At 39.8% G+C, this 17,713-nt stretch overlaps 1 long non-coding RNA gene across 1 annotated transcript in view; it reads right to left on the bottom strand.

The window, feature by feature from the left end:
• Window positions 1-2,652: 2,652 nt before the first annotated feature.
• Window positions 2,653-17,713, bottom strand: part of LOC138759354 (uncharacterized) — a 34,509-nt gene continuing 19,448 nt past the window's right edge. The window contains exon 4 of the long non-coding RNA XR_011354802.1: window positions 2,653-2,979. This is a non-coding gene — a long non-coding RNA (uncharacterized lncRNA). The remainder of the gene's footprint in view (window positions 2,980-17,713) is intronic.

Genomic DNA, 17,713 nt, shown 5'->3' with positions numbered 1-17,713 from the left:
ATACAGTGACCATGCCAGTAAAGAATTAATGTTATTTAGAGTAAACAGCTATTTCTATTTTGATGGTTCCTACTGGATTAGCAGATGTCATTTTTACATTCTCCTGCTTGGCACGGAATATTTACAAGTGATGCATGCGGAGACACATTAAACTTAAATCTCTTTAAATTCTAGTCAAATATTTATGATTCCTCAATTGCATGCAAAAACAGACAGCTGAGAGTGTAATGGCCTTTCAGAAAAAGGAATACTGTACCATAGGGAGTTGTCCCTCTATCTCTATATCTCTCTCTCTATATATATATATATATATATATATAGAGAGAGAGAGAGAGAGAGAGAGAGAGAGATGCTATCTATAAGGATATTAGCATTTTATTAGCAGGGGTGGCCAGACATTTTTGATTTATCTGACAGTAGGGTCGAATTGAAATGCCAGTGCCTTTTTATTTGAGGAAGGCCAGGAAGGGTCATGGATAATATAATAGGGCCGTGGTCTGATATCACTCTACTCTGTAATCACAAGAGCGGGCCAATGGGATCAGTTAATTATCAATAAGAAAATGATCAATTCTAGAAAAGGTCTGGTGAAGGATACACTCTCCTAATTGGATGGAGAATGAACCACACATCAGAAAAACTGTAATTTGATAGGAAGGACTGAGTAAGCGAGGCAGACTTAATCGTTGTGTCCGAGTTGGGAGAAGAACGATCCAGGACTGAATCCAACCAGCAATTGAAACCTCCATCAAGAATAAAAGTTTAAAAACCACTTTTAAACATGCCTAATTGACTCGTTACATGCACAGTTTCATAACTTCAAAGAAAATGCTCCAAAGACAATTTTTCTCAAGTAAAATATTTCAGTAGAAATTTGGTCCGGAGCAGTGGTTCTCAATCGTTTTCCCCCCACTCACATACCACTTTAAGTAATCCCTTGCTAATCTCAGAGCACTTATGGCATAGGGATTACTTAAGGTGGTATGTGAGTGGAACGAAAAAGGTTGAAAACCACTGCTGTAATCGAGTATTTGGGAAACTTAAATTTGCTATTGATCTCCATTGGAAAACATTCAATGAAGACTGCAATATACGGAGGTGGGAATGAACATTGTTCTGTTGAAAGGTCATTTGCCTGATATGTTTGGCTCTCTTTTTCTCTCTCCACTAATATCTGGGCTGCTGGTTATTTCCAGCATTTTATGATTTTTTTTAAAATTTCAGATTTCAAGCATCTGCAGATTTTTTTTGCCTTTGGGAATTTTATTATTTCTGGCGCAAAAGATGACTGATCATCTTGCTGTTATGCAATCTCACTGTTAGGTTTTACTCTATTTGTCTCTGTGGCCTGTCATCCCATTATTTAAGACATTAGTTCTTGAGGCAAGATTGTAACAAGTCGCCAAGGAGAAATATTTGCAATCCACATGCTTTTCATCAGGTACAGAATATTCATTCTCTAAGGAATAAAGATTACAGGAATGAAATTATCTGAATCCTCGAGTTGTCTAAGCAGACAACCGTTTTTGATGCATTGATGTCAAAAACATGTCCAATGTATCAGCATGAACATTTGTTTTTGTACATTTTGTGGAAATGGAATGGCTTTGAGAATTGTTTTGTGTTTTTCTCTCTCTCCATTCCGAGAAGGTCAATTATCTGTCAGTTGGTTTCACGGAGAGCACGTTATCTTGTTCATGGTTTAGTTTCTCATTAAGAAAGCACTTTACTTTATCTTTCTTAGATCCAAATTGGATGAGCTCATGTTTCCACCTTTGAAATCCGTCTGCCGCACACTAACTTACGTATGGGAATCTTTTAAATTTCTTGTCCTCATCTGCACAGCTTACTGTGACATCTACCACTGGGTCAGAGCATTGCAACACTGGACAAAAATCAATGATTCAGAAGCATTATCAAAATTCAAAGTTCAAATTTAATGTCAGAGTACATACATGACATCACTGAGATTATTTTCCCTGGTGGTCAAGCAGTATTTCTATTTACTAGTAACTGTAAACTGTACTCAAGAAACAAACTCACTGAACAAATGCAGAAATATAAATATTCAGTAATAAACAATGACGAATGTGTGAGTCTTTAACTGAGTCAGCCATGATCGTATTGAATGGCGGAGCAGGCTCGATGGGCCATTTTTGGCCTACTCCTGTTCCTACTTCCTATGTTCCAAATGTGCCTGTTTAGGAGCCTGATGGTTGTGCGGTAGCAACTATTTGCAAACCTGGAGGTATGAATCCTAAGGCAGCTGAACCACATTCCTGATGGCAGCAGTGAGAATAGAGCATGTCCTGGGTGGTGTAGATCCTTGATAATTGCTGCTGCTCTCTAATGCAACGATCCATGTCGATGTTCTTGACGGTGGGGAGTGTTTTTACTGTGATGCCTACCAGGACATTACTGAGATGTCACAATTTTTCTGAATGGACTATTAAAAATATGTCCTCAAATTACCATGTGAGATGGAATTTTCAACATACATTTACTAAAAACCAATTGAAAGAGTCACTGTGGTTTGGATGTTTTACAGTTCTCTGTCTTTGCAATATCCTTTCTTTATATATTTGGATTCTGCCCTCTAGAAATTACAGACTGGTATATAGAAAAAAGAATGTGACAATGTTTTCATCCTTTGAACTGCAAGTAAGATTTGTATTTATTCCTTGCTGAAGCCTTCTGTTGACAACAGCTAAGGTTCAACTAAAAACCACAGAAGAGCAGAAGTAATAAGCATTCTGGCTGACATCTTGTAGGCTTGATCCGTCTGGTGTGCTCAGCTAACAGTTTACAGCGAAGCATGATGCAGGTCTATCGAGAATGAATAAAGCTGAGGAAATGTCTCTTCCCAGGGGAATTGGTGACTCACTGACATTCTGCGTCATTCCCTCTTTGACTGGAAGAACTGCTTCATTTTGCACAGCACAATTGTCAGCCGGAAATGTTCTAATGCCTTTGGAGTGCCTGGGGAATGAAGTTAATGTAGAAAAATTGATAAAATAGAAGCTTGCCATATTCTTAGTCTTGTCATTCATTTCAGTCAATTTATTTTGATCGACGAAACTGACATAGTTCCACCAATACATTTGTATGAGATGGTTTTTAATGAGGTATGAGATATATGTACTACTGATTCTTCTTCTCATGCCAATAAACATGGATAGATTTTTTTCGTATCTTTCACATTTACTTTATGCTGCTTTGCGTGCCTTATTTGGAATAACATTAATTCGAACACCTAAAAGAATGATAACACCCATTAACCAATAAATAAGCACTAAATAACTTGTGTTTGTACCATCAGCCAATAACTGTGAACATTACATGTTGGAATCAAATAGATGAGGCTATATCTTGATTTTTTTTAATGAAGGTCGAAAGATTCTGACATAGTATGATTTCTGCATCCAATTCCCTGAATTATTCCTTTATTATTCTACAGGCTGTTAAGTAAGTTGCAGATCAGTGGTTCTCAACCTTTTTCTTTTCTCTCACATACCACTTTAAGAAATCCCTATGCCATAAATGCTCTGTGATTAGTAAGGGATTGCTTAAGGTGAGTGGGAAGGGAAGGTTGAGAATCACTGCTCTAGACTCAATTTTAACTGAAATATTTTGCTTGAGAAAAATTGTCATTGGCCCATTTCCTTTGGAGTTGTGAAACCGTGCACATAACGAGTCAATTAGGTACGATTAAAACAGTGGTTTTCAAACATTTTCTTTCCACCCACATACCACCTTAAGCAATCCCTTACTGATCACAGAGCACCTATAGCATAGGGATTACTTTAAGTGGTATGTGAGTGGAAAGGGAAAGGTTGAGAATCACTGCTATAGATCTACTACTAATTTATAGATTTTGAAGCAGATTAATAGATAATATTATCAAGATTTGTTTTGGCAGGAGAATTAATTCAATCCCTTTAAAATAACACAACTGCAGCATAAATGCTGATGTGAAGTAGATTTGTAAAGTGCCAATAATTTTTCAGAGAAAATTCTCATAACTGAAGAAAGGGTAAAGATGGTGATAAAATTAATAGATGGAGTTGATAATTATCCAATGGATTTTTGATTAGCATTCAACAAATTAGTCTTAAAGGAAAATGGACAACTGATCTGTACAAAACTTGGAATGATAATTAAATAAATAATTTGCTACATTCATGAGAATTGCCCGGTGCTATTTTAAGATCTAAACTAAGAAAACTTTCAGACACTTTAAGATTTTCTAAACGACCACTTAAATATTGGTGAAGAAGCAAAAATTTGAAAGGTGAACACATTTGACTTTGAAATACACAAAAATAAATGTGAATCTGACAAGACGTCGTCTCACTTTGGAAAGTTCCATCAATACATTTGTATGAGATGATCTTTCATGAGTTATGATTCTCATGGCCATTAAATATGTATAGATTTTTTTTCAAGTATCTTTCATATGTGACTATTTACTTTATGCTGCTTTGCATGCCTTATTTGGAATAACCTTAATTCTAGCACCTAAAAAAATGATAACACCCATTGGAATGTGAGCCTTGGTCCTTTGTGGTTTTTACTTTGTGGTTGAAGTTTTAATCAGTTCTTTTTAATTAGGACAGTTAAGAAGGCCTATGGGATGTTGGGCTTTATTAATAGGGGGATTGAGGTCATGTTGCAACTCTACAAATCTCTGGTAAGACCAGACTTAGAGTATTGTGTTCAGTTCTGGTCACCTCATTATAGAAAGGATGTGGAAGCTATGGAGAGGATGTTGACTGGATTGGAAAATAAGTCTTCTGAGGTGAGGTTAGCAGAACTGGGACTTTTCTTTATGGAGCAAAGAAATTTGAGAGGAGACTTGTTAGGGGTCTACAAGATTATGAGAGGCGCAGATCAGGAGGCTAGCCAGGCCTGTTTCCCAGGGCAGGAATAGAAAATGGCAGAGGACATATGTACAAAGTGAAGGGAGGAAAGTTTAGGGGAAACATCAGGGGTAAGTTTTTTTTTTAAACACAGAGAGTCTGGAATGCCTTGCCAGGGATGGTGGTGGAGGCTGAAACATTAGGGGCATTTATGAGACTCTTAGACAGGCACATGGAAGAAAATAGGAAGAAGGATTTCATTTTTTTGGGTAGGAATATATAGGTCAGCATAACATTGTGGGCTGAAGGGCCTCTACTGTGCTGTGGTCTTCTATGTTCTCTTAACATCCAAGTCCCTTATTCAAATTATTATATTTTTTTAAAATATGCCTCTCATATTGGAATATAGCAAATTTTATTTAAAATCATATATTATAATAATCATAAATTAACTAGTTTCATGATATATGTGTAATATGAACTTTGTGTTTGTGAACATACGCATACATAGCAATACGTATCTATGTACAGAATATGTATTATATATGAATGTATCAACAACAGATTATTACCTTACTGAAAACGCTGGACTACACTCAAACAAAACCCAGCAGTTACCAACCTAGGCTATGTTAACAGCATACATAATACAAAGTGAAACACTCAGTAGGATGGAACAGGGGACATTTAGCTCAGGAAATCAGGTAAGCCCAATGGAATTTGCTTCATTTTGGATTGTAGAGACTTTTTCAGTCATGGAAACTTATGAGATGCAACAACTGAAGTTGTAGGTAAAAGCAGAACCAAGTATTAAGGTCAGATTACATACTCACATTTATTCTCTGCAATTTTCAAAGTACTGCACATCCTCAATCCTTTAACTTTGATCAATGTTACCAGTGAACATTCAGCAGTCCCTACTGGGGACAAATGTGAATAAGTAATTCCTTACTAACTATAGAGTACCTGTGGCATAGGATGCCATAAGTGCTTTGTGCTTAGTAAGAGATTACTTAAGGTGGTATGTGAGTGGAAAGAAAGGTGTGAACCACCTGGGGATACAAAGAGAAGGATAGATAGTTACGGAAACAGATGGCTAGCAACAATTGACAAGGACATTGGGAATCACCACAGGCTAATAGAAGATAGGGAAGTAGCAGACAATATCAGTAGAAACCTAAGCCTTGGATAAGCAGGGACTGAATTGAATACATGAAGAAGAATGCCAATTAGGATGATAAGGTGTGTCTCAAAATTTCAAACAATGAATTCAGTTTTTAATCTTCCACCACCTCCCCTGTATTTGAGAAAGTTTAAGACACCCTCAGCATTCCTTAGCAACTTGGGTGCAAGGCGTTCATTGTAATGTAGTGTATCCACCTTAAGCTGATCAATTTTCAAACCATTCCGTATCTTTACCACCTCTACTCTTTCGTTGGAATAGTTTGTCAGAATTCTCTTCCTTACTAAATGCCGATAGAAAGCACTCTTTGAGTATTCAAGGCTTAAGCATTCTGTTTGAGCACCAGGCACACATTAGCTACTTTGTCCCCAGTAGAGACTGCTGAATGGTCACAGATAGCAATGATCAAAGGGAAGTGATGGAGGATGTGCTGTACTCTGAGAATAAGTGTGAGATAAATAAACAATGCAGCCATTCTGCCTCCTTGTTTTCTCACTGTGGCTTCAAGCTGTACTTCTGTGCAGTACGTAAGCCTAAATGCCATCCTAATGCACAGAATACATTAATAAGACCGAGCTTTGTCTGTCTGTATGAGTCAGCGTTATCTTACTTCATCCATTGCCTTCCTGAAAAAAGCATACTCTCTGCAACATGCTCAACCAAGCTTCAACTGTCCTACAGATCAGTATTTTTCTCTTTGCTTGTGTTGAATTCTCAGTTTTATCTGACATCTGCAATCAGTTAATCATTGCAACCATGTTTAATATTTTAATTAAGTGGTAAAATAGAGGCTGCAGCATTTTGCTTGGTGTGTGGGATGTTAAAAAGCATACTCTCTGCAACATGCTCAACCAAGCTTCAACTGTCCTACAGATCAGTATTTTTCTCTTTGCTTGTGTTGAATTCTCAGTTTTATCTGACATCTGCAATCAGTTAATCATTGCAACCATGTTTAATATTTTAATTAAGTGGTAAAATAGAGGCTGCAGCATTTTGCTTGGTGTGTGGGATGTTAAAACAGTAAAAAAAAACTTCAGCACGATGACTAATATGTGCAACATAAAATCTGAATGTGTTTTGTTCCTATCTCAAGCCGTTTAAGTGTTTTGTCTCAAATTGATTCCTAAGGGGAAAGAAAAAATCAGCTATTCCAGAGCCAGGACAATTAATTATGGACTGAAATGCCTGACAACCCATAGAATTTACGAACTCATGAATTAAACTGCTGAAGGAAATGTAAAAATTCTACAGTCAGAAATATACTTACATTTTAAAAATGTTATGTCCTACATGGTAGAAGCCAGTTCCAGCCATTTATACCCTTGCTTCCCAATTAACCTACAACCCCGTATGTTTTGGAAGGTGGGAAGAAACTGAAGCTCCCGGGGGAAACCCATGCAGGTCACAGGGACAAACTCTTACAGACAGCGTTGGATTTAAACTCTGGTCGCTGGCACTATAAGAGCATTGTGCTAACTTTGTGGCCCCCTAGGGTTAGGATTATCTATTTTTGCCTCCTCTAATGGAACATTGGAATTTGTTCAATTTGAATCTATAAGTTTTATTACCCTATTTCTCATATCCCATTCACAAATTGGAACTAATCATCAGATACTCTGGCAGCAATCACCAATCACTCAATGGGACTAAAGCCAGACAAATCACCTGGTCCTGATGATATGCATCCAAGGGTTCTGAAGGAAATGGCAGAAGTTATAGGTCATAGACCAAAATTCCTTGGATTCTGGGCAGGTCCCGGCAGACTGGAAGACAGCAAATGTCATGCCACTTTTTAAGAAGGGATGTAGACAGAAGACTGGAAATTATCGGCCAATTAGCTTGATGTCTGTGGTTGGAAAAATACTTGAAGCCGTCATTAAAGATGAAATAGTGAAACTTTTGGAATGTAAGGGTTCAATCAGGCAGATGCAGCATGGTTTTAGAAAGGAAAGATCTTGTTTGACAAACTTGTTAGGATTCTTTGAGGATATAATGGGTGCGGTGGATAGAGGGGAACAGATTGATGTTATATATTTGGATTTCAAGAAAGCGTTTGATAAGGTGCCGCACAAGAGACTTCTCAGTAAGTTACAGGAAAGTGGAGTCCGGGGAAGTCTATTGGCCTGGATTGAAAATTGGTTGTCTGACAGGAGGCAGAGAGTCGGGAGTTTTTCAGGTTGGCAGAGAGTGGTAAGTGGGGTGCCACAGGGGTCAGTGTTAGGCCCACAACTGTTCATCATTTACATTGATGACTTGGAGGAGGGGACAAAATGTGGTGTAAGAGGGACTTGGGAGTGCTTGTGCAAGAATTGCAAAAAGTTAGGTTGCAGGTGCAGCAGGTTATTCAGAAGGCACATGGAATGTTGGCCTTCATCGCTAGAGGAATTGAATTCAGGAGTAGGGAGGTAATGTTGCAACTGTATAAGGTACTGGTGAGACCGCACCTGGAGTACTGTGTCCAGTTCTGGTCTCCATATTTGAGGAAGGATATACTGGCTTTGGAGACAGTCCAGAGGAGGTTTACTAGGTTGATCCCTGGGATGAAGGGGTTGACTTATGATGAAAGATTAAATCGTCTAGGATTGTATTCGCTCGAGTTCAGAAGAATGAGAGGAGATCTTATAGAAATATATAGGATTATGAAGGGTATGGATAGGATAGATGTAGGAAGGTTTTTTGAGCTGGCCGGGGAAACTAAAATGAGAGGACACAGTCTCAAGATTCGGGGGAGTAGATTTAGGACAGAGATGAGGAAAAATAGTTTTTCCCAGAGAGTAGTGAATGCTTGGAATTCTCTAACCAGGGAAGTGGTTGAGGCTGCCTCATTAAACATATTTAAAATTCGCTTAGATAAATTTTTACATGATAGAGGAATTAGGGGATATGGGGAGACAGCAGGTAGGTGGAGTTAGGTCATAAATTAGATCAGCCATGATCGTATTGAATGGCGGAGTAGGCTCGATGGGCCATTTTTGGCCTACTCCTGTTCCTACTTCCTATGTTCCTATGTAACCTCAACTATGATGAAGGGCCAGGGCAGCAAGCACATGGGTAAATCATTCATTAAGTCCTACATCCACCTGACGAGGAAATGTATCCCTGTTCCTTGATCATTCTTGTGTCTGCATTCCTGGGATTCCTTACCCAATTACATTGTAAAATACCTTCTTCAGAAAGATTTTATTGATTCAAAAATGTGATTATAGCAATATTTGCTGACTGGAAATAATGGTAATACAGAATCATAGAACAATATAGCACAGTACAGACCCTTCGGCCTTCAGTGTTGTGCCAGCCAGTACATCCCTTCCTATAAAATAAAAAAAATGTAGTAAACTCTCCCTAACCCATAACCCTCTATTTTTATTTCATCCATATATCAGTCTATTAAATGCCCCCAGTGTTACAGCTTCCACCACCAGCAAGGCATTCTAGTCACCCACAACTCCGTGTATATAAAAAAAAACTTGCCCCTGATGTCTCCTCTAAATTTCCCTCCCTTAACTTTGTACACATGTCCCCTGGTGTTTGCTGATCCTGCCCTGGGAAACAGGCACTGGCTGTGCACCCTATCTAAGCCTCTCATAATCTTGTAGACCTCTATCATGTCTCTTCTCATCCTTCTACGCTCCACAGTGAAAAGTCCCAGCTCTGCTAACCTTGCCTCATAAAACTTGTCTCCCAATTCAGGTATCATCCTGATAAATCTCCTTTGCACCCTCTCCCTGGCTTCCACATCCTTCCTATAATGAGGTGACCAGAACTGAACACAAAACTCTAATTGTGGTCTTACCAAAGATTTGTAGAGTTGTAACATGGCCTACTCCTGAAAGCAATCCCCCATTAATGAATCCCAACATCCCATTGACCTTCTTAACTATCCCATCAACCTGTGCTGCGACCTTGAGGGATGTTTGGATTTGCACCCCAAAGTCCCTCTGTTCATCCACACTCTTAAGTAACTAACCATTAACCCTGTACTATGCCTTGTGGTTAGTCCTTCCAAAATGCATCATCTCACACTTATCCGGATTGAAATCCATCTGCCACTTTTCTGCCCAACTCTTCATCCTCTTGCAAACTTTAATAACCTTCAGCTCCATCCACAACTCCTCCAACCTTCATGTTATATGCAAACTTACCTCTTCATCCAGGTAATTTATAAAATTCATAATTTTTTAAAACATTTCACTATATTCTAAAGGAAACAAATACTTTTGCACCTCAAGTGTAGACTCCATTGTAATGTTGGAGACATTTATTCTCCAGTTAAATATGTTCCATCAGCATTCGTGAATGGCTGCTGTATAAAAGCAAATAGATCTTTCCTTGTTATACATAAAATCATAGAGTAAAATTATAGAATTGCTATGGAGCAGAAGGAGGTCTCTTGGCCCTGTGAGATCAACCCATTTCCTTGTTTCAATCTTACCATTTCCAATAGATCACTTCATTCTTCATAGTCCTGTGAAATTATCCCTCTTATGTGTACCCCCCACAGGCAATGACTTCCAAATCCTAAACACCCTCAAATGTTTTTTTTCCTCAGACTCACTATGGCAGTGTGGGGGGTTGGTGGGGGGGGGGGGGGTGTGGACCGCACTGGGTGACGCCGTCAGAGCTTACATGTATCAATATACTACAAGGCTAAAACTCAATGCTAATTTGCTTTGTGAACCTTCCAATGAGCTCCGGTCAGAACTGTTGTTATTAGCCAATTACGATGATACTTCGAATCACATGGTTTCGTCTGCACGCGCGACAAGCATGCGCTGTTGTTTTTGTTGCTGATGGTGTTTTTATAGTCGCTGCTTCTGTTAACTTTTCTGGTGTTTTAGCTACAATATTGTGGTCATTAGTATTTGTAAACTGACAGCAATAACATTTTTGAGAATTAAGTAGTAATTAACGAAAAGAAGGAGAAAAATCAAAAAAGTCTTCCACTCAGTTACTAATAATGTTGTAAAGATTTTACAAAACAATGTTGTTGTTAGTATTCATATAATCTACGAAATATTACATTTAAGCAACGTTAATATCAACACAAATTTTTATTGTTTTCTTACCGAATTTTCACTTTAACCACATGAAACTATGTAAAAGTAAATACATTTAGGCTGTGCATATGATATTGTATTTTAAAGGTGTAATTTTAATTTTTCTAATTGTTTATTTCACTACTTTTGCCATTACATTCAGTAATATATGGGAATTATGATTTACAAATAACATTAGTACAAAAAAACATTACTAAGGATTCTGTATGGTCTGGTATGGGAGGAGGTCCATGTTCGGCTGTCCTGCATTGAGGAGGGGTCTGTGGAACAGCCGCCTTCATACAGAAGTCTGTGGGGAGGGGCCACAGTTACAACTGGCCAATAGGCATGATTGATGAGATAATTATAGATGGGAATATGTACCAACATATTAATGTCTCCACTTCCTTAAATGGGAAAACTAAAAAATAAGATGCAGTGCAATTGTGGTTAGGCAAGTTACTAACCATTGGGTAAATACACTGTCGTCTGTAACTAATGGAGAAAATGCTGGCAACACTACCGATCTGGAAGCATCTGTAGAAAGGGGAACAGTTAAAGCAATGGTTCTCATTCTTTCTCTTTCTCCTCACATATCACTTTAAGTAATCCCTATTCCAAGCCCAGACTTTGGAGCTTCTACCTATGACATTCTGTGAAAATGGTGCATCATAAACTACATGAGAATCATAGATCAGATCATGTCATATCTGGCCTGCCACTTCCCTCCCCTGCTTCAAAAAATGTTAAAAAAAATTTTTTAAATTAATAATATTGTTAACTAAGAACACATTTAAATACTTGCAGGCAGCAAAAATGCCAAATGGAATTTAAAAACCTTTAAAAATGTAGATAATCTTCCAAACTCTTAAGGCCAGAATTCCCCATTGAAATGGATGGGGCTCCAGGCCAATGCCAGACCCAACGAGCAGAGGATCAGAGAGAAATCCCCTTTCACACTGGCACCTTATCCTAGTAATTGATGGTCAATCAACACATTAAGAGTCCAATATGAAAGCTCTTTAATCGGTATGCAGGCCTCATCAGATGCTGCAGATGATACTACATCGGTAGGTAGTATCGTCGCTGGTGTATGATTGATACCTGTGTGCTGATTAGCCCAACATGATAGGGATACTATGTATCCTGGGACAGGAATGTGGTGAGTGCAGGAACGTGAAGGAAACAAAAGATTAAAAAGGTCTAAATTTTGCTGACCTATATAATCCTTTATAAATTTCTGAAGGACCATGGGAAAAGTGCAGCAGGAGAGAGAGAGAGAGAGAGAGAGAGAGAGAGAGAGAGAGAGAGAGAGAGAGAGAGAGAGAGAGAGCGCGATATGGTGGATCTGACCTCTCAGAATTCCATAGAGAAACCCCTCCATGGGTGCTCCATGCATCCAGCCCTTTCTCTGCCGCATGGAATTCTGGGAGGGCAGGTCCGCCATAGCTCTTTCTCAAGGTCTTTATTAAATTGTGCACGGATGGCACTAGGACTTTCCCACGGTGTTTATAAATTGTACCAATGTGCTTTATACCATTTTCCCACAGTCTTATATAAATTTATAAAGGTTTACATAGGTCGACACAACAACATAGGGATCATACTGTGCTGTATATAATGCTTAATTATGTTATAATTAGTCATGATTAATTTTGTTTAAATACAAGATCATAATACATTGACCAGGATTTAGGGCAGGCCCACTGTCGCTCGATGCGTCACTCAGGCGCCACCAGTGGAGAATAGAATCCCCTGTCCCTGGGAATGCCGTATGATGAGTGTGAAAGGGCACAGAGAACCAATGTGAAAAGTGAAAAGCTTCCTTAACCGATTCACTGAACGGCCAATCTACTGGTTCGCCAGTGTGAAAGGGGCTGATAATCTGAGTTTAAGAGATGTTGTGGCTTCTATCACTCAGTCCAGTCATCAAACCCGTATATGTCTGGGACTGACTTACTTAGGAATGGGAACCACTCAGAGGAGCTCGCCTAACCAGCCCAATTTATCTTATAACCAAGATAGAGAAATACTACTGACAAATATTTTCAAATGAATTGCAACTCTGCAAAAATGGAAAAGGTTTAAGTGCATTTAATATTCTTATATCACACAATAAATGGTGGAATTTGTTACAAGAGTATTTCAGGACCTTTCAAATTTAAGAAAACACATTTATTGGATTTAAAATACATCTAGGATTTGTCTAAAGAAATTTGGTCATTGCAAAACCCTATTTATTCCATTAATTGTGCAAAGTTTTACAATTTTGTGATCAATAAAATTCACTAAAATATAAATATGCAAACACAGATATCAAAATAAAAGTTAAATCCTACCAAGCTAACTTTACTTGGCAAGCCAGCACATAAAATACACAGGGTAACACATTGCCCCTTCACACTATACCCTTCTCCTACTCAGAGGCGGATTAACCATTAGGCTGAGTAGACTTAAGCCTAGGGGCCAAGAAGGGAGGAGGCCGGGCAGGGGTGGGGACCTCGGGCTCTATAATTCTTTCACCCCCAAAAGTTCAATCGACCCCCTGGTGTTTATCGACCCCTCCCCCCCCCCCAGGAGTCACTTTGGAGACCGCTAATATGTTTTTTTAACATAACTTAACATCATATTCTATTCAATGAAGGGTGGGGGGGGAGGAAGGTTAGGGAGAGCCTTACTAAAGCTCAACCTCAGGACCCAGGTGGAGGTTAACCCACCACTGCTCCTACCCTTTAGAACTCTTTCCAAAATACCCATGAAGTAGACCTATGCTCCCACTTTCACAGTAATTTTGGACGTAAGTATTGTAATTGTTGGTAATGTTCTTAAAAAAAAACAAATACTGCCATCTTCTGACAATAAGTTGAACAAGCTGGAACAATGGATAAAGTTTTCATTGATGATTTTTCTTCCTTGGAAATATCCATGAAAGTTACATTTCTTGCCAGTTACTCAAGGTGGTCCTTTAAATTTTTGAAAGCAACTAATTGACAGTTTCATCTACAGTCATGCACTGCATAACCTCCGTTCGGGCAACGGCTGAGTTCAGAAATCTCGATAATAGAACGGGATCTAGCGGACACAACTGGACGTAGTGAATACAACAGCTTCCCACACGCAACACGTGCATCACGTGTCTCTTGTATACAAAGTGATTGCGCTGCCAGGCGTATAATGTACAGTACATATATAACCTATAATATATTTGCCTATAAACACCTATGTTACTGGCTTATGTATCTTTTTTTCTTTGGCTTGGCTTCGCGGACGAAGATTTATGGAGGAGTAATGTCCACGTCTGCTGCAGGCTCGTTTGTGGCTGACAAGTCCGATGCGGGACAGGCAGACACGGTTGCAGCGGTTGCAAGGGAAAATTGGTGTGTTGGGGTTGGGTGTTGGGTTTTTCCTCCTTTATCTTTTGTCAGTGAGGTGGGCTCTGCGGTCTTCTTCAAAGGAGGTTGCTGCCTGCCGAACTGTGAGGCACCAAGATGCATGGTTGGAGGTGATATCAGCCCACTGGTGGTGGTCAATGTGGCAGACACCAAGAGATTTCTTTAGGCAGTCCTTGTACCTCTTACTTGGTGCACCTCTGTCTCGGTGGCCAGTGGAGAGCTCGCCATATAACATGATCTTGGGAAGGCGATGGCCCTCCATTCTGGAGACCTGACCTACCCAGCGCAGTTGGATCTTCAGCAGCGTGGATTCGATGCTGTCGGCCTCTGCCATCTCGAGTACTTTGATGTTGGAGATGAAGTCGCTCCAATGAATGTTGAGGATGGAGCGGAGACAACGCTGGTGGAAGCGTTCTAAGAGCCGTAGGTGGTGCCGGTCGAGGACCCATGATTCGGAGCCAAACAGGAGCGTGGGTATGACAACGGATCTGTATTTGCTAATCTTTGTGAGGTTTTTCAGTTGGTTGTTTTTCCAGACTCTTTTGTGTAGTCTTCCAAAGGCGCTATTTGCCTTGGCGAGTCTGTTGTCTATCTCGTTGTTGATCCTTGCATCCGATGAAATGGTGCAGCCGAGATAGGTAAACTGGTTGACCGTTTTGAGTTTTGTGTGCCCGATGGAGATGTGGGGGGGCTTGTAGTCATGGTGGGGAGCTGGCTGATGGAGGACCTCAGTTTTCTTCAGGCTGACTTCCAGGCCAAACATTTGGGCTCTCTGAACCCTTCTCCATTAACAATGGCGTGAAGCAAGGCTGCATTCTCGCACCAACCCTCTTTTCAATCTTCTTCAGCATGATGCTGAACCAAGCCATGAAAGACCCCAACAATGAAGACACTGTTTACATCCGGTAGCGCACGGATGGCAGTCTCTTCAATCTGAGGCGCCTGCAAGCTCACACCAAGACACAAGGGCAACTCTTCCGTGAACTACTCTTTGCAGCCGATGCCGCTTTAGTTGCCCATTCAGAGCCAGCTCTTCAGCGCTTGACGTCCTGTTTTGCGGAAACTGCCAAAATGTTTGGCCTTGTGTATCTACTGTACTTTTTATTGTTATTTTAATGTGAACTTTCCCCACTTGTAAATAAAATGTATGCTTTGATTCATAGGCAGCAGTATTTGTGTGTATCACATGTCTCTTCAGTATTGTAGCGTTATCTCTCTGTTTAATTTTCTTTCAAAAATATTACCGTGTAGTGCATCATGGCTTCCAATCGCAACAAAACCTGTGCTAGTAATAGCAGCAGCAGGAAGGAAAGGAGAAGTGTCGATTTGGAAGTGAAACAAAAGGTTATTAAACAACATGATGGTGGAAAAACAGTGAACGCTGTGGCTTGTGATTTAGGAATACCGCCCTCGACAATCACGACGACCCTCAAAAACAAAGAAAAAAAAGCGGTTAAAGGATCAGCTCCACTGAAAACTACAAGACTAACGTAAATGTGAGAGGGATAAGGAAAACTTGCTAATGACATGGAGTGAGGACCCAACACAAAAGCGAGTCCCTCTCAGCACCTTGACAATTACTGCTAAGGCACGAAGCTTGTTCGAGGTGTTTAAAGATAAAGCAGGACCAGTCTACGATATTGAGTTTAGTGCCAGCTCTGTGAGGTTCAAGTGCTTCAAACAACGTTTTTCATCGCATTAATGTGAAAGTGAGTGGTGAGTCTGCAAGTGCTGAAGAATTTGTTGAAACCTTAGATGAACTAATCGTAGAGAGAGGTTATTTTCCCCAACAAATTTTTAATATGGACGAAAACTCCTTATTCTGTAAGCAAACGCCTGAAAGGATCTTCATCCATGAGGAGGCCAAGTGAATGCCAGGTTTTAAGGCTTTTAAAGACAGTGTTGTTAGGAGGCAATGTTGCTGGCTACAAGTTAAAGCTGTTTCTTATTTGGTTTAGTGAACACCAAAGGGCTTTCAAGAACATTAACTAACACACTTTACCGGTTTATTACAGGAGCAATAAAATATCTTAGATGACACAAACGCTGTTTTAGGATGCCCTTCTCGATTGCTAGGCCGGTGAAATGGAAAAGAACTGCTTGGAAGAAGGCGTACCTTTCAGGATTTTGCTAATCGTAGACAATGCTCCAGGACATTCCCCCTTTCATCGGTGACCTCCACCCCAACATCAAAGTGGGGTTCCTCCCACCAAACACCACCTCTTTAATCCACCCACGGAGGTTATAGAGGCATTCAAGACCTACTCTGTGCAGAGGACTTTGGCTCAGGTTGTTGTTGCAACTGATGAGGCACTGATGCAGTTCTGGAGGGAGTACAACATTTTCCGCTGCATAAAAAACCTTGCTTGGGCCTGGGATGATGTGACCACATGAATGGCATGTGGAAAAACCTACTGAAGTGTTATGTGCATGACTTTAAGGGATTTAGAATAGATGATAAGATTGTAAGGATTAATAGAGCTGCGGTCGACATGGTAAACAACAACCTGAACCTAGACCTAGATGATGAGGACATTGAAGAGCTCCTGGAGGTGGTTCTTGAGGAACTAACAAATGAAGAGTTGCTGGAGCTAGAGCAAGAGTGAATAGCTGAAAAAGACGCAAGGGAAAAGGAAACTGCAGAAGGAGAAGAACAGGGGTTAAGGGGGTTAGCCAAATTCTTTATAGAGCTTAACAGCTTGCTGAAGAGATGGACCAAAACACTGAATGCTTTTCACGATAGAGAGAAATGCCCATGCAGTGTTTGCTGCATATAAATACATGTGTGAAGAAAAGAAAAAGCAAACTAGGCAAACAACACTGGAAATATTCCTGAAGAAGCCAACAGCTCCCCAAGCCAGATCCTTCAGCCATTACAGGAGATGATTGTTGATGACAGTTCATCAGTGGAGGTTATTTGAACTGAAACTCTTCCAGTTGAACACTGTGAGGAACTTGAAGACAGTGAAATGATGACCCTGACCCTCTTGGTTACATTTGTATAAGAAAGTGTTTACATAAATTTTAATAAGCGAAAAAAAATTAAAACTTTTAATTTAGTGTAAGTTCAGAATCTTGTACAGTACAGAACTGTACCAGCAACAGCCTCCAGACTCACCCAACCCTACATTAGCCCTGCAAGCACCAATTGTGGTAAATACAGATTAACATATTAGCTTATGTATACAGTCATCTATATTTACAATGCACAGTATTAAGCTATTTAACCCATCTATTATCTTA

This window comes from Narcine bancroftii, chromosome 3, assembly GCF_036971445.1.
Source record: "Narcine bancroftii isolate sNarBan1 chromosome 3, sNarBan1.hap1, whole genome shotgun sequence".
In the NCBI taxonomy this organism is placed as follows: domain Eukaryota; kingdom Metazoa; phylum Chordata; class Chondrichthyes; order Torpediniformes; family Narcinidae; genus Narcine; species Narcine bancroftii.
The sequence above is the reverse complement of the archived record's forward strand: the minus strand, read 5'-3'. Positions and strand labels throughout refer to the sequence as shown.